The sequence below is a fragment of the Bufo bufo genome, chromosome 3 (assembly GCF_905171765.1).
Source record: "Bufo bufo chromosome 3, aBufBuf1.1, whole genome shotgun sequence".
Classification (NCBI taxonomy): Eukaryota; Metazoa; Chordata; class Amphibia; order Anura; family Bufonidae; genus Bufo; species Bufo bufo.
Window position 1 is genome coordinate 190622280 of NC_053391.1, and position 27695 is coordinate 190649974.

The following is a 27695-nucleotide window of genomic DNA, read 5'->3' on the forward strand; positions in this document are numbered from 1 at the left end:
CTGCCCCGCCTGGATTGAGGATAGTGTTTTCAATCTGATTGATCGATTGATAAATGACCTGATATGGGGCAGAAAAAGGGTCCGTATTAAGTTACAAATTTTGCGAATGGCGGCAGGTAATGGTGGCCTAGGCCTGCCCCATTTCCAAATTTATTACCTGTCTTCACAACTACAGTGGTGCATCAATACTGGGGATGGAGTATTATTATCCCATATTTCAGGGCCACTTCAACAGCATACACATAATATATTCAGTATACTGGAATCCGGGCTTCTCGAGCGTGTGGACTTTCCCTGCCCCATCGGGGCGGCGCTACAGAAGACCTGGAATAAAATTAAGGTGCTTATTCAGGCCCCTCAAGTGCTGGATTTTTCCCCGTTATGGGATAACCCGGCGTTAACTGAGTTCTCGACACTTAATGAAAATGAATATTGGACTCGAAGAGGTATTACGTTAGTCTCACATATATGCACAAAAGGGAAAATTAAATTAATAGGGGAACTGTTTCAACATACACCAATAACGGCATTAGAACACTATAGATATTATCAATTACAACATGCATTAGCATGCACGCTTAAAAAAATACCTTTGATAACAGTTATTCAGAGGTTTTTATCACTTTGCTATAATATAGTCGGGAATAAAGTTAAGATTTCACTAATATATAGGAGATTTATTGAGGAATTAAGCACGGTTACTAAATTTAAAAGTGTAGATAAATGGAAGGCGGATATAGGGGAATGCAACCCTTGACAATGGCGGGAAATATATCAAAATATCAAGAAGGCCTCCCTTTCACGACAACACCGGTTGACACAATTCAAAATAATACATCGTCTATACGTTACTCCGAGTCTTCTATCTAAAATGTATTGTAATAAGGGTCAGGAATTTAGTTGTTTGAAATGCTCTTTTGTCGCTGCCGGTTTTGTGCATATGCTGTGGGATTGCCCAGTTATTAAGATCTTTTGGGGTAGCATATTTCAGGAGATGGCGGTACGAAGTGGGAATAGCCCCCCCTTAACTATCGAAGTAGTCGTGCTAGGACTTCTCCCCCCTGAGTATAAAAAAAGAGCTACCAAAAATGAACAGATCTACTGGCTGAAGGGATTCCTGTTGGCTAAGGTAATGATTCTGCGACAATGGGTGAAAGATAGATCCCCAACAATAAAGGAATGGCAAAGTTTAATGGCAAGAATAACTGACTTTGAGGACATGAAACGGCGTGGGGTGAGCTATCCTACAGAGACGGGAGCATTGAGAGGGGAAATGGCGAGAGGCAACGCCTTGATTGGAACTGATGACCACCCATGAGTTGTGGCTATGCCCTAATAATAATAATAATAATAATAATAATAATAAAAAAAAAACTGCCAGATATTCTTAAACAATAAATACCATTATACCAGTCCACACCAAACAGGAATAGGATCTGATATGACGAAGTTTTGAGAATTGCCCAAGAGAGGGATATGAGCGCCCTGCCGCCCCTCGCGGCGGCCGCACCAGGTCAGGTATGCAGGGTGGGGGGAGGGGGAGGGGGAGGGGGGATGGGGGGTTGGGGGGGGGTGGGCCTTTGGGTTTTTGATATGTATGACAGAAAGTTGTTATTAATCCAGGGCAATCCTGGATATAGATGTTTTTGTATGTATATACGTTGTTTAGTACTGAAGCGATATATCGCTTAAATGTACCTGTCATACGTGTTCATTCTCTATGATTAGATATTTGTTTTATACTGTCCCTTCTATGTAAGAAAAGCAATAAAGATATTTCTACAAAAAAAAATAAAGGGCACATGACATCTTCTCAATTTTTTTCAAGGAAAACATTAAAATGAACAGACAAGTCATTGCAAACTTATTTACTCCATTTTTTTTATTTAACCCCTTCCCACATTGTAATGTACATGTACGTGGGGGAATGTGGTGCCTTACCACATTCCCACGTGCATGTACGTGATGGGATCGGGCAGGTGCAGGAGCTGCACCCGCCCGATCCACAGCACGGGCCTGGCTGTTTCTGATAACCGGGCCCCTGCTGCTGTTGCCGGCATCACTGTATACGGCGATGCCGGACGGATTAAACCTCACATGCCGAGGTCAGCGCTCACTGCGGCAGCTGCGGGGTTTACAGAGGGAGGAGGCTCCCTCTGATTCCATCGGCCCCCCCGCGCTGCACTGGCAGGGGGCCGGTGGTTGCCATGGCAGCCCCGATGCCTTCCACAGGCTTAGGAGCCTGCCAGCTATGGAAGCCCAGGATATCCAGCCTACTGGATTAAAACAGGGATCAAACCCCCCAAAAAAATTTTGGGACAAAAAAAGAAAGTAAAAAAAAAATTACAAAAAATAAAGTTTTACAAAAATATTAAAAGGTTCAAGTAAAATAAAAAGCATCCTTTTCACAGAATAAAGTAAAAAAAATAATAAAAAATAGGGAAAACAAGAAAAGTAGGCATATTAGGCATCGCCGCGTCCGTATCGTCAGGCTCTATAAAAATATCACATGGCCTAACCCCTCAGGTGAACACCGTCAACATTTTTCAATAAAAACTGTGCTAAAAAACATTTTTTTGTCACCTTACATCACTAAAAGTGGAACACCAAGCAATCAAAAAAAATATGCCCCCGAGAATAGTACCAATCTAACCATGGAAGCCCCGATGCCTTCCACAGGCATCGGAGCCTGCCAGCTACGGAAGCCCAGGAGATCCAGCCTAAAGGGCTGGGTCTCCTAGGCAACTGTCAGTGTCTTACTGTGTAAGACGCTGACAGTGCAATTCAGCACAATACAGAATGTATTGTACTGGATTGAAACAGGGATCAAACCCCCAGAGTGGGACAAAAAATAAAGTGAAAAAAAAGTTACAGATGAACACCGTAAGATGAACACCGTCAATTTTTTTAAATAAAAACTGTGCTAAAAAAGATTTTTTTTGTCACCTTACATCACTAAAAGTGGAACACCAAGCAATCAAAAAAGCATATGCCCCCGAGAATAGTACCAATCTAACCATCACCTCATCCCGCAAAAATTGAGCCCCTACCTAAGACAATCACCCTAAAAATAAAAAAAAACTATGGCTCTCAGACTATGGAGACACGAAAACATGATTTTTCTGTTTCAAAAATGATATTATTGTGTAAAACTTAAATAAATTTAAAAAAGTATGCATATTAGGTATTACCGCATCCGTAATGACCTGATCTATAAAAATATCACATGATCTAACCCCTCAGGTGAACACCATAAAAAATATAAGAAAATAAAAACGGTGTCAAAAAAACATTATTTGTCACCTTGACATCACAAAAAGTGTAATAGCAAGCAATCAAAAAGTCATACGCACCTCAAAATCATACCAATCAAACCGTCATCTCATACCGCACAAAATTAGCTCCTACCTAAGACAATTACCCATAAAATAAAATAAACTATGGCTCTCAGAATATGGAGACACTAAAAAATGATTTAAGCTGTTATTGTGAAAAACTTAAATAAATAAATAAAAATTACACATATTAGGTATCACCACGTCCGTAAGAACCTGTTGTATAAAAATATCACATGACCTAACCCCTCAGATGAACACTGTAAAAAAATAAAAATAAAAAGTGTGTCAAAAAATAAATTTTTTGACACCTGACATCACAAAAAGTGTAATACCAAGCAACCAAAAAGTCATATGCACCCTAAAATAGTACCAATCAAACGGTCATCTCATACCGAAAAAAAAGATCCCTTACATAAGACAGTCGCCCATGCATAGCCTGACTTTTATTAAGCAAGTGTCTGAACAGAATTTAAATTTACATCTAAAATAACAGGCTCAACACAGTACAGCAAGAAACATGAATTCAAAGGGAATGTAAGGCTGAGATCAAGTGGATTTATGAGTTATGAGAAAATGCCCTATGGTTTATATAAAATAAAAAAAATTGGGTTTAAACATATATTTTTTTTAATTGGTGATGTTAATCTACATTTTTTATTATTACTATAGTTAAAAAATCACCTAAACTCCTGCAGTTTTCACATTTGCCACAAAGCCTAATAATAGGTGTTACTTCATGGTCTGTACAGATAACTTTTCAGCTGTTATCTTATTATTACACAGGCAGGATTACGATGACAGATATCAACTATATAGATAACACAGGATCCACCATTCACAATAGATGATTGTCAAAGCTTATCTACTCCTGCCTGACCTCTGCACAGGTCATAGAGCATGTCTAGAAAACTTCCATAAAAGTCAATGGCGTTTTCTCCAGTCGATTGTGTCTATGGCCCATAGTGTCTGCTGTAAAGCATATGTCTAAATGCTGTTAACAACAGCTCAGGCAAGATGGCCGACCCCATAACCATGCTCAGAAAAAAAATCTACAATCAGAAAAAAAAAAAAAAAGATTAGAAAAAAGGATATGTTTCACTATCTGGTTTAAACTGGCAGAAAGAAATTGTAGGTGAGTAAGGTGACCAATTCCCTTCCTGCTATAACTGTTGTATATTAGGCCACATGGTTCAGAGAAAGTAGGGACCTCTTAGAATATATTCTATTGGGATCTTGGCATCAATGTGACATGTAAAACATCTAAACTAGGAACTATTGGTTCAGCTTTCTACACTGCTCAAAAAAATAAAGGGAACACTTAAACAACACAATGTAACTCCAAGTCAATCACACTTCTGTGAAATCAAACTGTCCACTTAGGAAGCAACACTGAGTGACAATTAATTTCACATGCTGTTGTGCAAATGGCATAGACAACAGGTGGAAATTATAGGCAATTAGCAAGACACCCCCAATAAAGGAGTGGTTCTGCAGGTGGTGACCACAGATAACTTCTCAGTTCCTATGCTTCCTGGCTGATGTTTTGGTCACTTTTGAATGCTGGCGGTGCTTTCACTCTAGTGGTAGCATGAGACGGAGTCTACAACCCACACAAGTGGCTCAGGTAGTGCAGCTTATCCAGGATGGCACATCAATGCGAGCTGTGGCAAGAAGGTTTGCTGTGTCTGTCAGCGTAGTGTCCAGAGCATGGAGGCGCTACCAGGAGACAGGCCAGTACATCAGGAGACGTGGAGGAGGCCGTAGGAGGGCAACAACCCAGCAGCAGGACCGCTACCTCCGCCTTTGTGCAAGGAGGAACAGGAGGAGCACTGCCAGAGCCCTGCAAAATGACCTCCAACAGGCCACAAATGTGCATGTGTCTGCTCAAACGGTCAGAAACAGACTCCATGAGGGTGATATGAGGGCCCGACGTCCACAGGTGGGGGTTGTGCCTACAGCCCAACACCGTGCAGGACGTTTGGCATTTGCCAGAGAACACCAATATTGGCAAATTCGCCACTGGCGCCCTGTGCTCTTCACAGATGAAAGCAGGTTCACACTGAGCACATGTGACAGACGTGTCAGAGTCTTGAGACGCCGTGGAGAACGTTCTGCTGCCTGCAACATCCTCCAGCATGACCGGTTTGGCACTGGGTCAGTAATGGTGTGGGGTGGCATTTCTTTGGAGGGCCGCACAGCCCTCCATGTGCTCGCCAGAGGTAGCCTGATTGCCATTAGGTACCGAGATGAGATCCTCAGACCCCTTGTGAGACCATATGCTGGTGCGGTTGGCCCTGGGTTCCTCCTAATGCAAGACAATGCTAGACCTCATGTGGCTGGAGTGTGTCAGCAGTTCCTGCAAGACGAAGGAATTGATGCTATGGACTGGCCCGCCCGTTCCCCAGACCTGAATCCAATTGAGCACATCTGGGACATCATGTCTCGCTCTATCTACCAACGTCACGTTGCACCACAGACTGTCCAGGAGTTGGCAGATGCTTTAGTCCAGGTCTGGGAAGAGATCCCTCAGGAGACCGTCCGCCACCTCATCAGGAGCATGCACAGATGTTGTAGGGAGGTCATACAGGCACGTGGAGGCCACACACACTACTGAGCCTCATTTTGACTTGTTTTAAGGACATTACATCAAAGTTGGATCAGCCTGTAGTGTGTTTTTCCACTTTAATTTTGAGGGTGACTCCAAATCCAGACCTCCATGGGTTGAAAAATTAGATTTCCATTTTTTTATTTTTGTGTGATTTTGTTGTCAGCACATTCAACTATGTAAAGAACAAAGTATTTCAGAAGAATATTTAATTCATTCAGATCTAGGATGTGTTATTTTTGTGTTCCCTTTATTTTTTTGAGCAGTGTACTTTGTCTATTAGGCCTCTTTCACACTTGCGTTGTTGGGATCCGGCATGCACTTCCGTTGCCGGAGGTGCCCGCCGGATCCGGAAAAACGCAAGTGTACTGAAAGCATTTGAAGACGGAACCGTCTTCCAAATGCTTTCAGTGTTACTATGGCACCCAGGACGCTATTAAAGTCCTGGCTGCCATAGTAGGAGCAGGGAGCGGGGGAGCGGTATACTTACAGTCCGTGCGGCTCCCGGGGCGCTCCAGAATGACGTCAGAGCGCCCCATGCGCATGGATGACGTGATCCATTCGATCACGTGATCCATGCGCTTGGGGCGCCCTGACGTCACTCTGGAGCGCCCGGGGAGCCGCACGGACGGTAAGTATGCTGCTCCCCCGCTCCCCGCTACACTTTACCATGGCTGCCAGGACTTTAGCGTCCCGGCAGCCATGGTAACCACTCTGAAAAAGCTAAATGTCGGCTCCGGCAATGCGCCGAAACGACGTTTAGCTTAAGGCCAGATCCGGATCAATGCCTTCCAATGGGCATTAATTCCGGATCCGGCCTTGCGGCAAGTGTTCCGGATTTTTGGCCGGAGCAAAAAGCGCAGCATGCTGCGGTATTTTCTCCGGCCAATAAACGTTCCGTTCTGGAACTGAAGACATCCTGATGCATCCTGAACGGATTTCTCTCCATTCAGAATGCATTAGGATAATCCTGATCAGGATTCTTCCGGCATAGAGCCCCGACGACGGAACTCTATGCCGGAAGACAATAACGCAGGTGTGAAAGAGCCCTAACCCAACAGGATATAGTCTCAGCTTCAACATCAAATTGCTTTAGCCACCACTCCAATTAGGAATTCCACACCACACAGTATAGAATTATAGAAAAATATATATCTTTATTAATACATCATCCATAATATTAAAAAGTTTATAACAGCAGCATGCATATACTATAAAAGGGGGCAGACTGGGAGGTGTAATCCAATTAAACTATCCCTCCATCGAACCAAGCGCAAACAGATTACGCATTTCCCTCTAACACATCACCTCCCCATTGCTCCCCAAGTGAAGTGCAAAGTGCCAGTCCCAATCATAAGGGGGGGTTACATCAAATTGCTTTAGCTCAAGATTTTGTTATCGCTTACCCACTTAGTAAAATGTGTTAAAATGGATAATTTTGTATGGTATAGCAGATCCAATGGCTCAATTTGTATATCACAATGAAATACTGCCAATAGAATGATATGGACAGGGAAGCTTGATGCGGACATATTGACCACTGCTTCAACTATACAAATGCTAAATAAAATGAGTGGAAAATCCAGTAGCCTGTGTGGTAAGTCCTAAATATATTGCAATAAAAATTAAATGAAAAGTGATGTGCAACAATAAAGCACAAATGTGTGCAGGACCTGTAACTGATGAAAGGACTGGACATGCACACCTATCTGCGAGTCCTAAAGCCAGTGAGTAGAGTTGAAAGCAGTACAGAGGAATATTTATGAGCTGCTATATAAGTGTCTATGGTCTGTATTTGTTTGGAGGGGGGGGGGGGGGGTATTTAGGGTCTAGTCTGCGGTGTCTATGTGTTTAGAAGGTCTGATCTGGATTTAGTTCTAAAGGATTTAGCTTCAGATGGTTTGTGGCTTTAATCTAAGCATACATTATCCACAAACATCCAGCCTAAATTAAGTTTCTGTGCATATATGGGGTGTTGTCTGCATTCTTGGTGTAGCTTAACTACTTCCAGACTGGGCCATTTACCCCCTTCCTGACCAGGCCTAATTTTGCAAATCTGACATATCTCACTTTATGTGGTAATAACTTTGGAACGCTTTTACTTATCCAAGCCATTCAGAGATTGTTTACTTGTCACAAATTGTACTTCATGTTAATGGTACATTTGAGTCAATATGTTTTACCTTTATTTATAAAAAAATCCAAAAGTTAACGAAAATGTGAAAAAATTCACTGTTTTCTAAATTTGAAACTCTCTGCTTTTAAGACAGATAGTGATGCCGTATAAAATATTCATTAATTAACATTCTCCATATATCTACTTTATGTGGTTCATATATCTACATTTTGGTCATGCCATTTTTTTTTTTTAGGACGTTAGAAGGTTTAGAATTTTTTAAGAAATTTTTTAAATTTGTAAGAAAATTTCCAAAGTCGACTTTTTTAAGGACCAGTTCATTTCTGAAGTCACTTTGTGGGGCTTACATAGTAGAAAGCCCACCCCCTCATAAATGACCCCATTGTAGAAACTACACCCCTCAAGTTACTCAAAACTGATTTTACAAACTTTGTTAACCCTTTAGGTGTTCCACAAGAATTAAAGGAAAATGGAGATGAAATTTCAAAATTTCACTTTTTTGGCAGATTTTAATCTATTTTTCCAGTAACAAAGCAAGGGTTAACAGCCAAACAAAACTCAATATTTATTGCCCTGATTCTGTAGTTTACAGAAACACTCCATATGTTGTCGTAAACTGCTGTACGGGCACATGTCAGGGCGCAAAAGGAAAGGAACGCCATATGGTTTTTGGAGGGCAAATTTCACTGGCATAATTTTTAGTTGCCACATTTGAAGACCCCCCTGATGCACCCCTAGAGTAGAAACTCCCCAAAAATTACCCCATTTTGGAAACTTGATTGAAAGTATTTTGGGGTGCATATGACTTTTTGATTGCTTGCTATTACACTTTTTGTGATGTAAGGTGACAAAAATGGCTTTTTTGACACCGTTTTTATTTTTCAGGGGTTAGGTCATGTGATATTTTATATTTATAGAGCAGGTCGTTTCGGATGTGGCAATACCTAATATGTATACTTTTTTTTATTCATTTAAGTTTTACACAATAATATCATTTTTGAAACAAAAAAAAATCATGTTTTAGTGTCTCCATAGTCTAAGAGCCATATTTTTTTTTTTTTTTTGAGTGATTGTCTTAGGTAGGAGCTCATTTTTTGCTGGATGAGGTGATGGCTAGATTGGTACTATTTTGGGGGCATACGCCTTTTTGATGGCTTGGTGTTGTACTTTTAGTGATGTAAGGTGACATAAAAAATTTTTTTTAGCACCGTTTTTATTTTATTGACAGTGTTAACCTTAGGGGTTAGTTTATGTGATATTTTTATAAAGCCGGTTGATACGGACGTGGCGATACCTAATATGTCTACCTTTCTTTTTTTCCCATTTTTTTTACAATTTTTTTTTTTACTTTAATTTGGGAAAAGGATGCTTTTTTTTTTACTTGAAACTAATTTTTTTTTGTAAAACTTTATTTTTGTAACTTTTTTTAACTTTATTTTTTGTCCCACTCTGGGACTTCAACTTTTGAGGGTCTGATCACCTTTACAATGCATCACAATACTTCTGTATTGTGATGCATTGGCTGTAAGTGTATTACTCAATGTAATACACTTACAGCCTGATTCCTGTGAGATCCAGGGGGCTGGATCTCACAGGCTATCACGGAAGGCATCCACAATTGGGCTTCCTTCCCTGCCATTGGGTCCCCGTCACAGCAGCGCAGGGACCCGATGGCCACACCGCACCCGGCACGATCCAGCACGTGCCACAGTCAGAGCTGACCATGGCAGTGAGAGGGTTAATGCGCCGGCATCAGTGTTTTCACCTATGCCAGCGCATACAGCAGGGCTCTGGCTATCAGTGACTGCTAGCTTCCTGTACATCTGAGTTGTCAGAAACTTAATGCATTTGCTTTGGTCCATTAACAGAGAAATCCAAAGAGATTTTTGTGAGCATGTTAGTCTTTTGTAGATGCTAGAGACATGTTTCTTTTGACTATTCTGCCACCGAGGTACGTGAGAGAATTCTCTTAGTGTGAGTGTCAATATCGTCTCACAAGCAATGGAAGATAGTGAACTCGCTATACTCCTTTTCCTAGAGACACCTGTCGCATTTTGCATTCCAGTGAGGGAGATGCAATGGATATGCCTTTAGATAATTTATTGAATGTGTCTTGAGAAATTATGATGGAGAGAGGATTTATCATTGATCTCTATCTCTGTGATACATGTCTGACAAACAGGAACAGACTGAGGGATACAGGGTGTGAGCTCACAGAAGAGGAGGAGTTACAAGTGAATATCATGGAAATCACAGCATAGATAACTTATATAAAACCAACTATAATAATGGCAACTAGATGGCAGCAAAGTATACAAAGTATGGTGGTTAACAAATATACATATGTAACATATATAACATAATATACAGTATTTAACACAGAATGCAGTTAAATGAATTGTAGTTGAAAACCATTAGCTGGGACAGTACAGCTCCCACCCCAGGCAGCTCTGTAAGTGGAAGCAACAAGTCCTGCTCACATTCTAGGAAAGGCTGCTTGCAGCCATTTTAAATCATTCCTGAAGAACCCCTTTAAAGGGAACCTGACAGCAGATTGTCTCCCTAATTAGGTACAGAGGTTTACAGACTTCTCCTTATTTTTGGATAGTGAAAGACATTTCCCCCCATGCTTAGCCCTTTTTAAATCTATGTTTACTGTGATATTCTGCAGCATTTCAGAGTAAAAGTACTCTTTGGAGATGAGCAAATATATTTAAATTTGACCAAATTGACCATCTGATTCTCTGTCCGTCTCTTTTTCCAAAAATTCAGTTCTAATTCTGATTCTATAAAATTGATTTAATCCTCCTTGTGCTTATACACCTTTAATAGCTGTTGGGTGACAGCTCTCTTTCCTAACTCCCTCATATACACATTTGGCTCGGCTGAGTATATATGTGTTTTCAATGTGTGTAGAGAAAGCCAATGCCAGTCTATCACCCAGGAGAACAAAAGGTAAGGTTTATCTGTCTGGAAACAGTCTGTCAGGGAACAGTCAGAAGCCTCCCCCTACAAATTAGGTTGTTCAGATACCGAAGTGGCCAGCTGACAATAATCTAATTTGCATGGGAGCTTCATAACATAATCCTTTGCAATAAAGGAGAATTTCTACCTCCCACCAATTACTAGAATAGGAAACCCTAGTTTCTTGTCCACCTAGTCGCATGACCATGGCTAGTTGGAAATTAATGGAGTGGCAGTCCAGCATGCCTTTAACGTTTATGGCACTGCTGGAAACAACACTCATTCCTCTTTCAACATTCTCTGTTACTTTCTTTCTAGCCCTCTTTTATTTTTCTACCTTTGTTTTCCCCTTGATTCTTATGTCCACATATGTAACTACTGTAGAAATGTCATCTTCTTTTGGATTGTAAATCTGTTTTTGTAATATACAGCTACTGAATGTATCTTATCAAAATCATGAGAATCAACGTGCATAATATGTTGATTTGTTTGCGATCAAATATTCGTGAAACGCGCGTTCGCGGCAGACCTCATTGACTTTAATGGCAGGCGAACCTGAAAAACCTTCAGCTCATATTTGCAGCCACCAAATACTTACTAGAAGTGCACAAATAACCCCACAACATGAACAGTGACATACCAGAGGGGATACAATTCCAAAAAGTCCCACAAAAAATATGTATTTTAATCAGGGGCCATTTAAGACGCTTAAAGGGAAACTCTCAAAAATGTTCTCTGCTAGGGGCGGGAACTGGACCACTCCATCCTGTCTCTGGATGCTGCCAAAGTGTTCGACAGGGTGGAGTGGTCCATCCTGTGGCGGACCATGGCACATTTTCGATTGGGGACTACTTTTATCGCAATGACTCAACTGTTATATACTCAACCAATAGCCCGAGTTAATATTGATGGGGTTAATATCTCCATTATTGAGCTTCAACGTGGCACGAGACAGGGATGTCCCCTCTCTCCCCTATTATTTGCGCTATTTATGGAGCCGTTGGCTTGTAGGATTCGTTTGAATGGTCAGATTCGGGGGTTCGGGGTAGCGGGAGAGAGTGACAAAATCAGGCTCTATGCAGATGATGTTATACTCTTTTTGGATCAGGGCTGGAAAGCTGTCCCCTATGTTATGCAGGTGATAGAGGAGTTTAGTCAACTGTCTGGTTATTTAATCAACTGGGCTAAGTCCTCACTCCTCCCACTAAATCGAAATGCCCCCGAAGGTAGCTCCTGGGTCCGGATATTATCTTTGGATGACTCTCTGGACTATCTGGGGATAAAGATAGGTGTCCCTATAGGTAGATTTTATAAGTTAAATCTTTCCCCGGTAATGGACAAAGTAAAGGGGAAAATTAGAGCCTGGCAAAAATTGTTAATATCGCAATCTGATCGACTGGCATTAGTAAAAATGATCATACTACCTCTGGTTTTGTATCCGATCTGTGCCTCCCCCATCTGAATAGAGGATGCTTTTTTTTATAGATTGGAAGATTTAATAAATTACCTAATTTGGGGTAGGAAGAGGGTCCGAATAAAGCAGAGGTATCTGTGGCTGGCTGAGTCAGAAGGGGGACTATCACTTCCTTTTTTTCAAGGGTATTTTTTTTCTGCGCAGTTAGAAAGATGTTCTAATTTTAAAGAGAATGCACTTGGGCAGTATCTAACTAGGGTAACAGGTAGGTCACTTGATAATATTTTTATGCACTTAGAAACAGCACAGTTTGGAGCTTTGGACACTAGATGTTTAATCCCGAGAACTCTGCAGAGGGTTTGGGATATATTGAAAACGACTTTGGAGGTGTCACATGTTTTTCATTTTACCCCGTTGTGGGAGAATCAGAATTTATTGGAATTTTTGAAAATAACTGATCACACTTATTGGAGTTGTAGGGGAATCACTAGAGTGGCACATTTGTTTGTTGCAGATCGTTTTAAAGTCTTAGGGGACTTTAATTTCACAAACATATCTTTCTTAGACCAATTTATGTATGCACGTTTAAAACATGCATACGAAGCTACATTTAATAAAACATACAGTACAGACCAAAAGTTTGGACACACCTTCTCATTCAAAGAGTTTTCTTTATTTTCATGACTATGAAAATTGTAGATTCACACTGAAGGCATCAAAACTATGAATTAACACATGTGGAATTATATACATAACAAACAAGTGTGAAACAACAGAAAATATATCATATTCTAGGTTCTTCAAAGTAGCCACCTTTTGCTTTGATTACTGTTTGCACACTCTTGGCATTCTCTTGATGAGCTTCAAGAGGTAGTCCCCTGAAATGGTTTTCACTTCACAGGTGTGCCCTGTCAGGTTTAATAAGTGGTATTTCTTGCCTTATAAATGGGGTTGGGACCATCAGTGGCGTTGAGGAGAAGTCAGGTGGATACACAGCTGATAGTCCTACTGAATAGACTGTTAGAATTGGTATTATGGCAAGAAAAAAGCAGCTAAGTAAAGAAAAACAAGTGGCCATCATTACTTTAAGAAATGAAGGTCAGTCAGTCAGCTGAAAAATTGGGAAAACTTTGAAAGTAATGGCTATTTGACCATGAAGGAGAGTGATGGGGTGCTGCGCCAGATGACCTGGCCTCCACAGTCACCGGACCTGAACCCAATCGAGATGGTTTGGGGTGATCTGGACCGCAGAGTGAAGGCAAAAGGGCCAACAAGTGCTAAGCATCTCTGGGAACTCCTTCAAGACTGTTGGAAGACCATTTCAGGGGACTACCTCTTGAAGCTCATCAAGAGAATGCCAAGAGTGTGCAAAGCAGTAATCAAAGCAAAAGGTGGCTACTTTGAAGAACCTAGAATATGACATATTTTCAGTTGTTTCACACTTGTTTGTTATGTATATAATTCCACATGTGTTAATTCATAGTTTTGATGCCTTCATAGTCATGAAAATAAAGAAAACTTTTTGAATGAGAAGGTGTGTCCAAACTTTGGTCTGTACTGTATATGATTACTCAACAACATTCATTTTTTGACTATTGTTTTTCTAGCTTAGGGAAAAAGATTAAAATGGCACAGATTTATTCGAAAATGCGAGATTCACTGTCCAGGTTGATTTCTTTTTAAAGTATACATAAATGAGAGCAGGAACTGAAAACCTCCCCCCTCCCCTGGCCAAAGATTTTCAAAAATATGAAAAATGGGGTACGAGGGGGGGTATGGGGTTCGGGCTACCAGCGACAGCAGCCAAGGGAGGGGGGGGATAGTTGGGATTAAAGGTATTAGGCTTGAATTTACAGAGCTGGATTTAACGTTAATGTCTGTCATGATGTTAAAATTATAGTAATATCTCTTTTATATGTGTATAAGCCTTTTTTGTGTTTCTTTTTCCCCCGCTCTGTTTAAAAGTTTTGTAATTACTACTGAAGAAAATAAAATATTTATAAAAAAACAAGAATAAAAAATAAATAAATAAAATGTTCCCTGCTGGAGCCTAGAAATTTTTTTATTTTAGGCCACGGGAGTACAGGCCCCAATTATTATTATTATTATTATGTTCCTGGAGGTACATTAGGCGGTCACTGGATAACAATTTTACTGTAGACCAGTACAAGCCCCAAAAAATAGGCATTCACCTGTCAGAAAAGAACAAGTGATTATGTGGCTGGAGGTATATTAGACGGGCACTAGATAACAATTTTACTGTAGGCCAGTACAGGCCCCAAAAATTAGGCATTCACCTGACAGAAAAGAACAAGTGATTATGTGGCTGGAGGTATATCGGATGGACACTGGATAACTATTTGTGTAGGCCAGTACAGGCCCCAGAAATAAGGCATTCACCTGACAGAAAAGAACAAGTGATTAGGTGGCTGGAGGTATATTAGATGGACACTGGATAACTATTTTACTGTAGGCCAGTACAGGCCCCAAAAATTAGGTATTCACCTGACAGAAAAGAACAAGTGATTATGTGTCTGAAGGTACATTAGGCGGTCACTGAATAACAATTTTACTGTAGGCCAGTGAAGTATAGGCCCCAAAAATTAGGCATTCACCTGACAGAAAAGAACAAGTGATTATGTGACCGGAGGTATATTAGATGGACACTGAATAACTATTTTACTGTAGGCCAGAACAGGTCCCAAAAATTAGGCATTCACCTGACAGAAAAGAACAAGTGATTATGTGGCTGGAGGTACATTAACCGGCCGTTAATCCCATGTAGTCGGACATCTGTTGGTCTAGGCGTTCCCTGAGGCTGGATCCAGAGGGCGCCTGTCGATGGGTTGGCTGCAAGAATGATCTCATATCCGAAGGGACCAACACATCTTCAAACCGCCCTCTTCTTGCAGGCACGGTACGATTGGTACCCACACTTGTTTCACAGTGGGTGGAAATTCCTCTGCCAGGGCCCACAACAGCAGAATGCTGCATCTCTTGCAGAAAGGCCTGGAAATGCTGCATTTTGACAGCCCTCTGTGATGCTGGTAACATGTCCGCCATTTTGTGTTTGTATCGGGGGTCTAAGTACGTTGCCACCCAGTACTGGTCCTTGCCCTTTATGCTTTTTATACGGGGGTCCTTGTTTAAACACTAAAGCATGAAGGCCCCCATTTGCACTAAATTGGAAGCGGTGGAGAGGCCTGGCTCCTACTCATCGCCCAGGAGAATGTCGTCTTCGGTTTCCTCCCCCCAGCCACGGACAACACCAGGGATCCCCAAAAAGTTTTTTTTTTTTGTAAATTCTTTATTTTTGAAAAATTTGCAATAAGTAACAAACATGGAATGACCGTTACAGTAAAGTATGTCACATAAGATGCATGTAATGTCGAAATCACGGATAAGTATCCACAAATAACTCGGTTGACATATACATATTTCTAGGTACAGTACAAAAATGTATGTAGTATAAGGAATAGGACACGAGAAATAAGGATATATATACTATTTACCCAAAGACCAATTTCTGTAAGGCAATGGTGCGAATCTGGGTATAGACTATGACTTGATCATACTGAGCACTTCTCGTGATTAGCTTACAGAAAATAGCCGGACGGTCAATTCCAGAACATAACATAGAAAACTAGTTAACAAAACCTGTGGGTAGTTTCAGTCTAAAGATATAAGTCATGGGAGCAAGCTTGTACCATAACTATAAAGTAGATTACAGATACAAGCGACATAGGTCACAATAAAGTGCGTTTGTTGAAGCATGTGTGGACATGAGTGTGTCACTAAACGTAAAACTTTGAGGCGGTAGAAAGGTGTGTTCCATTATGTACAAATTCTTGTAGGTCTAAACATGTACTATTTCTTGTAAGTCTAAACACCTAGTCAGCGAGTGGATGTAAGTTGATGTTCTCTAATAATAATAAAAGAGAGTGATATAACTAGCTATGCTTCTTGTAAAAATTCAACCATGGTTGCCACGTATTCAGAAAATTTTTCCTACTTCCCCTTTCCCAACCCACCATTTCTTCCATGAGACAAATCTGGTGTACTTTCTCTAACCATTCTTTAATGGTGGGTGGATCAGTATTTTTCCACTTGGTGGGAACAACAAATTTTGCTGCTCCTATCATATGCGTGATCAGGTTATTGGGGGAAGGCTTGAAACCTGCATGTGGCAGCCACAGAAGTATGAGAGCTGGCGCTAAAGAGATACGGGAATCACAGACTCTGTTAATAATTTGTTTCACTTCTGTCCAGAAGTTGGTCATAGCTTTACAGAACCACCAGATGTGCGAAATGGTTCCGCATTCTTCTTGACAGCGCCAACACTTATCTGAGGGTGACAAGTGGGCTCTATACAGAAAATCTGGTGTTCTGTACCATCTAGATATAATTTTAAAGGAATTCTCCTGGATACGGATGCACCTCGATAATTCATGGGAGTGCTTTAAAATTACATTGGCTTCCTCATCTGAGAGAGATATCTGCAGTTCTTGCTCTTAAGTATGTGGGTTTCTCCCTTGAGGAGTTAAATATAAGTTGGGAGTATAGCTTGGAGAGGGTTTTTGTGGGGGGGGGTGGGTAGCAGAATGTAATTTTTGAGCCAAGTGGGGTCATCATGGGGTTTCGCATGTAATTTCCTATACTTTTTGCAGCTAAGTTCCAGATCTAATTCAACTAGTCTGGAACGCTGAGACTCTGGTATATAAGCATGAACCTTTTTCAGGAACTCTTGGAGGTTTTCGGCCTTAACTAGGTCGGAAATTTTAAGGTCTGAAAGATATGACCAGGCTCTATGAAAGTCACTTCCCCCTTTGTTAAGATAGTATGGGAGGACGGATAAAGGAGCTACGGGAGATAATTTGTTAGAAGACATTGATAGGGTTTCTGAGCTGTTACAAAATTGGAGCATGCAGTACGTTAAGGCACTAAGAGGGTTATTTTTCTTTTTTTTGGTTGGAGAAAGGACCCATAAGTTGTAAGTGGCGTCCTCTCCCAACAGAGCTTTTTCCAGTGCTACATGTAGTGCACCGTTAAGGGGTCTAGCTAATTCAATCCATATCTCTAACTGAATGGCATGTAGATAGGTTTTAAGATCAGGTAAGGATAATCCTCCTCTATTTGTTTTCCTAATAAGTAAGGGATATGCTAGTCGTGGTTTTTTATTAGACCAGAGAAAATTGCTGAAGAGAACCCGGAAATTAGATAGAAACCTATTTGCTAGTGGAATGGGTAAACATCTTAGAGTATATAGGATCTGCGGGAGGACATAGGTAGCAAGCAGGTTTTTCCTACCCAACCATGAAAGGAAAGGTAGCTTGATAGAGGCCAGGAAGGTTTTGATTTTACTAAATAAGGGGACATAGTTAAGCCTAAACAGATGTAATGGGTTAGCCGGAATCATGATTCCCAAATGTTTAATGGCTTCTTTCGGCCATTGGAAGGAGGTGTGCTTTTTAACTTCTATCATATGTTTATTCGGGGCTGAGATATTGAGTATCTCAGATTTGTCATAATTGACCTTAAAATTGGAGATTTCTCTGAATTCCGTGAAAATTTTAGTCACCTCTGGGATTGCAACTGCTGGGTTCGTAATAAAGAGAAGCAGGTCATCTGCAAAGGCTGCTAAAGAATGAGTTTTCCCCTCAACTTGGAGCCCCTTAATAATCTCAGAGGTTCTTAATTTTCAAAGGAGTAGTTCAAGGGTCAAAATGAACAGAGCTGGAGAGAGAGGGCAGCCCTGCCTCGTTCCGTTGGATATATTGAAGGGTGGAGATAAGGTGCCATTGATAAGGACTCTAGCTGAGGGTTTTGAGTAAAGCGAAAAAAATGGCAGAAATAAACAAGGGTGGAAAACCAAAATGGCGCAAGGCACTGTCAATGAAAATCCAATTGACCCTGTCAAATGCTTTTTCAGCATCGGTACCTAACAGGGTCAATGGGATCTTGTGTTTTTTCGCGTAGTATATGGCGTGCAAGACTCTACTAACATTATGCTTGCCCTCACGTCCCTTCACAAAACCTACTTGTTCCTCGCCAATCAGTTTGGGGAGAAGCTTTGCTATTCTATGGCTCAGGAGTTTGGCCCATAATTTAACATCTACGTTAAGTAGGGAGATTGGCCTATAGCTACTGCATTTAGCGGGGTCTTTCCCTTCTTTGGGGATAACTGTTATGTGGGCAATCAGTGATTGTGGTGGGAGGGAAGTTCCTTTTAATAGGGAATTGCATAAGTCTGCTAAATGTGGTGCCAGGGTTTTCTTGAACTTTTTGTAATATATTATAGGTAACCCATCTGGACCTGGGGATTTCCCTGATGGAGTACTTGCTAGGGCCTCTAGTACCTCCTCTACTGTAACCGGGGATAATAATATATCTTTTTCAGTAGAATCTAGAGTCGGGACTTTAATTGTCTCTAAAAAGGTCTTAATTTTGGCTAGTGCGTGTTCTGGGCTAATGGATTCTAAGTTGTAGAGAGAGGAGTAAAATTTAGCAAATTCTTCTGCTATCGCCGGGGTGTTGGTGAGCTGGTGTCCCTTTTCCGACTTAATCCCCTGTATAAAGGTTTTTTCCCTTTGTCCTTTAATCATTTGTGAGAGTAGCTTAGAGCCTTTGTCACCATGCATATAGACTTTGTATTTAGCAGCCCTGAGGGCTTTGGCTGATTTAATGTTTAATAAATCCCTCAGCTGACTTCTTAGTTTAATAAGTTCCTTATAATGAGTATCTGAGGGATCTTTTTTAGAGATGTTTTCCAAAACAGAGATTTGGGTCAAAATAGAGTCTACTTGAAGTGACCTTTGTTTGTGTACCCATGTGCCTAAGGATATAAGCTCACCCCTTATGTACGCCTTATGAGCCACCCATATCATAGCCTTATCTATAAGAGGGGTACAGTTCAATTCAAGGAAGGTTTCAAGTTTTCCTTCTAGCTTAAGTCTGTCTCTGTCATTTTCCAGGAGGGTCTCATTAAGTCTCCATGACCATGCTTTAGGAGGTAGGCCCTTCAACTGGAACACCAGACAGACAGGGGCGTGATCAGAAACAGTAATCTGCCTGATAGATGAGGACTTAATCCTCTCCAGGACATGGTTAGAGAGAAAAATGTAGTCAAGGCGCTGAAAAGATCTATGGACTGCTGAGAAAAATGTGAAGTCTCTGTCACTAGGATGAGCCAATCTCCAGGTGTCTGTAATTTGATGATCAGAAAGTGATTTTCGTAGTTTACGGAGTTGTGCAGAAGAGTATTTGGGGGTTCCCGAGGTGGAGTCCATGGGGTGATCCAAAGTTAGGTTCAGATCTCCTCCAAGGACCAAAATTCCCTCTCTAAAGTCTTTAAGTGATTTTAGTACCCTAATCAACCAGGGAATTTGCTTAGCGTTAGGAGCATATATGTTGACTAAGGTCAGTTTATTGCCAAAGAGCGTGCCTTTTAGAAATAAAAATCTGCTCTCCGGGTCTACGTATTGCGCCTGGATTTGGAAAGGAATATTGGCTCCAATGCCTATGGATACCCCCCTGGAAGCAGAAGAATGGGAACTATGAAACCATTTTGTGTATTGTTTAGAGAAAAGGGTTGGGATATGGTTAGGTCTGAAATGCGTCTCCTGTAGGAACAGGAGGTCTTCCCTCTCTCTCCTTAGCATCTGAAAGACCTGACTTCTTTTCTGAGGAACATTAAGCCCATTTACGTTTAGTGAAGTTACCTTCAAGGAATCCATGAAGTGTGGAAGGTTGTGTGACCGTACGAAAAGTTGCATCCCAGAGGATCAAAAATTCCTGGAAACAGTACCCATCTTGAAAAACTATATACATAACACATAAAAACAAAAACAAAATTGAGCATATTAATACTCAGAGCAATCAATTGATGACCTCCTTCAGGGAGGGTATAGAGAGAAGGAGGTGAACAAGAAGAGGGGAAGGGGAGGGGGGGGGGAAGATAAGGAAATAGGTATGAAAAGGAAGGTAGGTAGGGGGGAGAAAACTGTGAGATACACAAAGCCTGTGTGGGCCTCTCACAGCACAAGCATATTATCAAGACCGTGAGATCTCACCTTAATAATATCTGGGACGACCCAATCTAAACATGGATCTCCCAGGTTACTCCATGCATTGGGGTGTGAACCCAGCAATAAACACTCTTCAAACATATTAAGTACTGGTGCATGGTGGCATATTAGTATGACATGCTATGGCCCTTGGAAAAACAGGAGTATGCAGCGTATCATTGCCCCCTTACTTAGATTGAGATGAGCCTTGGAATATATTTATATTCTAGGATCGAATGAAGTTGGCATCTCAGGTAGCACCTTACCATAGGAGGTAGATAGTGGGCAAGGAGGCAATGGTAGCGATAAGGGCCACAGTACAGCATTTTGGAACAGAGACAGTATTTTAAATCTGTTATACTGCCCATGGAACTAAGGTAAATATAAAATCAACCTCAGGGTGCCTCCTAAGGGAGGGTAAATATTAGAGACAAATATTTAAAGAATATTCAAGTGTCCTGGAGTTCCGCCTGACGTTTCTTCGCTTGCGGCGACTTGAATTTCTTGGCTACTTTCCAGTCCTCAATTGCAGGTAGCGATGGCATCTTCAAGTCTCCTGTCAAAGGAAGCCGGGAGGGAATATCTAAAGGATCTATCTGCAAAGCGTCCCACATCTTGGTGAGGTCATCTGGGTGCCGGACAGTGATCTGCTTACCGTTGATAGTGGCACAGAGGCCGAATGGGAAAAGCCAGCGCAGAGGGTGTCTTCTTTCCCTAAGGAGGGCAGTAAGCGGCTTGAGTTGCCGGCGCTTCGCCAAGGTGCTTGCTGCGAGGTCTTGGTACAGTTGCATTTTGGCGTTTTCAAGTGATAGTTCGCCTTTTTGCCTAGCGGCAGTTAAGATGGCTGCCGTGTCGACAAAGCTTAGTAAGCCACATATAATATCACGTGGCGGTGCGTCTGGCTGCGGCTTAGGTCTAAGGGCTCTATGGGCTCTTTCTATGACTATTTTCTCTGCCCTTTCCTGACCTAGCAAGGAGGACAAAATTTGACTGACCGTGTCTAAAATGTCGTCTCTTTGCACACTTTCAGGAACTCCTCTCATGCGGACGTTCTTTCTTCGGCTCCTGTTCTCCTGGTCCTCCAGGTATAGGTAAGTTGTATTCATGTGTTCGTGGATCTCCTCCACTTTCGATTGCAGCGCGCGGTTATGTTTAGTTATGGCGAGCTGGGATTCTTCTAGGACTGAAACTCTGTGCCCCGTCTGCTTAAATTCTGTTTTGATGGCGGATAATTCTCTCAGAACTGGCTCAAAAGCAAGGGCCAAGGACTCCTTGAGGAAGGCTCTGGTGATGGGTGTCGAGCCTCGCTCACTGCGTGTCTCAGACATAGTGCAGGAGCCCTCATCATCGGAGTCTTCAGTGAAAGTAGAGGCGGCGGCAGCTTCCAGCGCCATCTTGGTTCTAACTGTCGGCGAGGATAGCTTCTTTTTAAGGAATTTATCCAAATCGGATTGTCCTCTGGCGTGCTTAGGCGTCATCTGGGACTCTTTAGGCTTGTCTCTGTTAGGTTTCCCCATACTAAAGCAGGGTGGGATCCCGTCTAATAGCTTTGAACTGCGTGCTGCTGTGAGGAGCTCTCAGTTCAGGCGGCCATTTCCTGACGCGGCTAGCTCCGCCCCCCCCGGATCCCCAAAAAGTTAAAAGTCCCCCTCAAATCCTGCTCTTCTTGCTCCTCATCCTCCGCCTCCCCCTAGCCACTATACTCCTCTGACTCCTCTTCAGACTCATGCTGACTTGTCTCAGAAGGAGTAGCCCCCCCTTGGGAATGTATTCAGCATTGCGACTTCCTCATCTTCCAGCTCATACTCCTCGACGGCTTGATCAATGACACGACGCAATGCACGCTCCAGAAAGAAGGTGTAAGGTACGATGTCACTAATGGTGCCCTGGCTGCGACTGACCAGTTTGGTGATTTCATCAAATGGCCGCAGAAGTCTGCATGCGTCGCGCATGAGCAACTACTGGCGCAGTGAAAAGAAACCAAGCTCCCCAGAACCTGTCCTGCTGAAAAGTTCGTACAGGTAGTCGTTAATGGCATGTTGCTGCTGGAGCAGCCTATCAAGTATATTAAAGGTGGAGTTCCAGTGCGTCGGGCTGTCACAAATCAGACGTCTGACAGGCAGGTGATGTCGCCTCTGAACGTCAGCAAGGTGAGCCATGGCCGTATAAGATCTTCTAAAATGGCTAGAGATTTTCCTGGCCTGCTGCAAGACGTCCTGGACACCAGGGTATTTGGCAACGAATCGCTGCACAACTAAGTTCAGACGTGTGCCATGCACAGCACGTGTGTCATTTTGCCCAGTTTCAGTGCGCTCAGCAGATTGGCACCGTTGTCGCACGCCACTTTACCAACTGTCAAATTGAGCGGGGTTAGCCACTGATTGGCCTGTGACTGCAGAGCTGAAAGCAGTGCAGGACCGGTGTGGCTCTTGGCTTCCAGGCACAATAGCTGCAGCACAGCATGGCAACATCTCACCTGGCACGTCAAATAGGTTCTGGGGAGCTTGGGGGGTGCAGCGGAAGAGGCGGTAGCAATGGAAAAGGAGGAGTCAGCCGAGGAGGAGACAGAGGATGGAGTAGGAGGAGAAGAAGAGGCAGGCCTGCATGCAATTCGTGGCGGTAACACCAAATCCACATGGGTGCCACGGGTTACATGCTTGACGGCCATCAGAAGGTTTACCCAGTGGGCAGTAAAAGTTATGTACCTTCCCTGCCAGTGTTTGCTAGACCACGTGTCTGTGGTCAGATGTATCCTGGCACCGACACTGTGTGTCAGAGATATATTCACTCGCCGCTGAATGTGGCCAAATAGCTCTGGGATGCCCTTCTGGGAGAAATATTTCCTTCCGGGGACTTTCCATTGCGGTGTGCCAATGGCCACAAATTTTCTAAAGGTCTCTGAGTCCACCAGTTTATATGGCAGTAGTTGGCGGGCTAGCAGTTCCGACAAGCCAGCGGCCAGCCATTGGGCAAGAGGGTTATCCGGCGTCATCAACTTTTTATGCTCGAACATTTGGGCCACGGAAGCCTGCCTTCTGCCAGATGAACGTGACGATGGCACGGTGGAAGGTGGAGTGGAGGAAAAATGGGAGGAGAGGAGAAGGGGAAGAGGCAGGATGTGGAGCGCCGGGAGTGTGGCTTTGTGGGTTCCTACCACTGGGCGTTGCTCCCAATGGGCTCGGTGATGGGAGGCCAGGTGCCTTCTTAAGGCGGTTGTCCCTAGGTGAGATTTGGGCTTACCGTGCCTTTTGCGTTGACAGCACAGGCAGCAAATGGCAACACTATTGTCAGCAGCTGACACGTTAAAAAAGCCCACACTGCGGAGCCATGTGCCGGCATCCTGTGAGTGCAAGATGTGACCGTGCATGGTGGATGGCTCACTCCAGATACATTTGGAGTCTGCTTTTTGCCTCCTGTGCACTGCAAGTTCTGCCTGTTTTCTCTCCTTATCCTCCCTATCTGCTGCTCCGTCTCTCCCTCTGAACTCCCCTCCTCTTCCTCTCTTGCGGGCACCCACGTGATGTCCATAGTCACGTCATCATCGTCACCTTTACCACCAATGACATTAGAGATCTCGGAGTAGGCAGCAACAGCGGAGAACACCCTCCTTGGGCTGATCTGGGCACTGTCGTCAGACCGCTGGGTGGCGGCTGTTGCTACCTCCTCTTCCTCATCCGATGGCAAGAATGGCTGCGCATCGGTAAGGTCTGGGAATGGATGGGAAAATTATTCCTCTGACTCGAAGGGAGGGGCTATGGTGGTGGTGGTGTCTTTGGGGGTGCACACAGCAGAGAGTGAGGAGGGTGCAGATACAGAGGATGAGGAGGGTGCAGAAGTGGAAGGTTGAGTGAGCCACTTGGCCCACCGGAAAGCAGGGGAATTCCTCGGTGGGCCTCCAAACCAGCAGCGAGCTTCCTTGCTTAGAAGCTGTCTGCGATAAGCTCTGCCCCCTGTACACTGTAGGATGCATGCTGCATGCTATTCATCCTAAATGAGAAGGAGGGCTCCATACCAGCGCTGATTCATGGGAACTGATAGGTTTTGTGTAATCAGCACTCCCGGTCAGTAAGTCTGTTTCCACATGATCAGATTTTCATAAAATCACAGCAAAAAAAATGAGGCATTTTGCCGCGATTTTATGTAAATTAAATTATGTGGAAACAGCCTTACTATGACCAGGAGTGCTGATTGGACTAGAACCTGTCAGTCAATACCACTGACAGCCTCTCCTCCAACGAGGCAGCACTGCTAGAAGGACTGCTGCCTGTGTGATCAGTCTGGAGCCCTGCTGCTGCTGCAAGGGGGAGGAGCCTTGCTCAGGACCTGGGGACACAACTAGCAATACAGAGGGCCATGAGGAGAGGAAGGAATCTACATGTATTGTAATTGGCTTAAAAAAGTGCCTGCATGTATGACAGTGTGTTTGTAAGAGTGCCTGCATTTATGACAGTGTGTGTATGTAAGAGTACATGCATGTATGACAGTGTGTATGTAAGAGTGCTGCATGTATGACAGTGTGTGTATTTAAGAGTGCCTGTGCAGTGACCAGGAACGGGTACGCTAACGCCACTTATGCAGTGGGTCAGGATATGGGTTGTTTAATGTTCTGTATTTGTCGTGACGCCAATTGCAGCTTGCGCAGGGTACTATCACAGGACCCTTCAAAGGTGTTATAACGCACGTCCCAGAGTAGGAATGCCAGAGTGGTGTATCTGTAGGATAGTGGTAGTGGTGTCAACGGTGTCTCCTACCTGGGTACGCCTGGACTCCTGGCTCCTGGCTCACTTGCAAAAAAATTGGAGTGTAGTGATAGGAGGAGTAATAGAGGGATTTTTGCAGCAGAAACTGATGTCCAGACCTTTGGTAAAGTTCAAACCCATATTTACTGAGGGTAACTTGTATCCAAGCAAGGTACAGCTTTGGTCTTAGGTCCCAGCAGGCTTTCAGCAATGGTTGGCAGGAATGAATCTTCTGCTCTTTAAACCTGGAGCTTGCAGGAAAGGATGCTTAGTAGCTCTAAAACTATGGCAGGAATTTGACTTCTGCACTTTCTTTATATCTTTTGCTTTATGGGGACTGACTAGCTGAGAAGGAATATGGCATCTCCTGGGTCTCTGGACTTTACTCACAGTTATATTCTCAGGGAATGCTTTCTTCCTGGAACTGGAGGTTATCTGCTTGCTCTATCCAGGCTGAGGCTGCAGGGCTCAGGCTGCAGGGCTCAGGCTGGGGATTTGATCAATGTCTCAGCCGAGACAAGATCCTGGCTTTCTTCCCTGTATCGGGGAGCTCCTAACACACACAACCTACCCCTAGCAGGGGGTGGGCTACACTCCTTTCTAACTTCCTTCTCCACCCAGAGTGTACAGTCGTGGCCAAAAGTTTTAAGAATTACATAAATATTGGAAATTGGAAAAGTTGCTGCTTAAGTTTTTATAATAGCAATTTGCATATACTCCAGAATGTTATGAAGAGTGATCAGATGAATTGCATAGTCCTTCTTTGCCATGAAAATTAACTTAATCCCAAAAAAAACTTTCCACTGCATTTCATTGCTGTCATTAAAGGACCTGCTGAGATCATTTCAGTAATCGTCTTGTTAACTCAGGTGAGAATGTTGACGAGCACAAGGCTGGAGATCATTATGTCAGGCTGATTGGGTTAAAATGGAAGACTTGACATGTTAAAAGGAGGGTGATGCTTGAAATCATTGTTCTTCCATTGTTAACCATGATGACCTGCAAAGAAACGCGTGCAGCCATCATTGCGTTGCATAAAAATGGCTTCACAGGCAAGGATATTGTGGCTACTAAGATTGAACCTCAATCAACAATTTATAGGATCATCAAGAACTTCAAGGAAAAAGGTTCAATTCTTGTTAAGAAGGCTTCAGGGCGTCCAAGAAAGTCCAGCAAGCGCTAGGATCATCTCCTAAAGAGGATTCAGCTGTGGGATCGGAGTGCCACCAGTGCAGAGCTTGCTCAGGAATGGCAGCAGGCAGGTGTGAGCGCATCTTCACGCACAGTGAGGCGAAGACTTTTGGAAGATGGCCTGGTGTCAAGAAGGGCAGCAAAGAAGCCACTTCTCTCCAAAAAAAACATCAGGGACAGATTGATCTTCTGCAGAAAGTTTGGTGAATGGACTGTTGAGGACTGGGGCAAAGTCATATTCTCCGATGAAGCCTCTTTCCGATTGTTTGGGGCATCTGGAAAAAGGTTTGTCCGGAGAAGAAAAGGTGAACGCTACCATCAGTCCTGTGTCATGCCAACAGTAAAGCATCCTGAGACCATTCATGTGTGGGGTTGCTTCTCATCCAAGGAAGTGGGCTCACTCACAATTTTGCCCAAAAACACAGCCATGAATAAAGAATGGTACCAAAACACCCTCCAACAGCAACTTCTTCCAACAATCCAACAACAGTTTGGTGAAGAACAATGCATTTTCCAGCACGATGGAACACCGTGCCATAAGGCAAAAGTGATAACTAAGTGGCTCGGGGACCAAAACGTTGACATTTTAGGTCCATGGCCTGGAAACTCCCCAGATCTTAATCCCATTGAGAACTTGTGGTCAATCCTCAAGAGGCGGGTGGACAAACAAAAACCCACTAATTCTGACAAACTCCAAGAAGTGATTATGAAAGAATGGGTTGCTATCAGTCAGGAATTGGCCCAGAAGTTGATTGAGAGCATGACCAGTCTAATTGCAGAGGTCCTGAAAAAGAAGGGCGATCACTGCAAATACTGACTCTGCATAAATGTCATGTAATTGTCTATAAAAGCCTTTGAAACGTATGAAGTGCGTGTAATTATATTTCACTACATCACAGAAACAACTGAAACAAAGATCTAAAAGCAGTTTAGCAGCAAACTTTGTGAAAACGAATATTTGCGTCATTCTCAAAACTTTTGGCCACGACTGTAGGTTGTGGGAATAGTCCACACCTCCACAGAGGGGGAGCTAAGCTGGAATGAACTATTCCAGCTTAGATGTACTAAACTGAAACTGATTCTATATCAACGCATTGCTGCCACCTGCTGGTGAACATTGAAAATTATAACAATAATTTACATTTAACATGGTTTATGCACACTTGTGAATGACATAATGTAAAATCATATCAGATGACAAGGTAAAGGCTCTTAACAGACAGTAGCGGGGTAGAAGAGTGTTG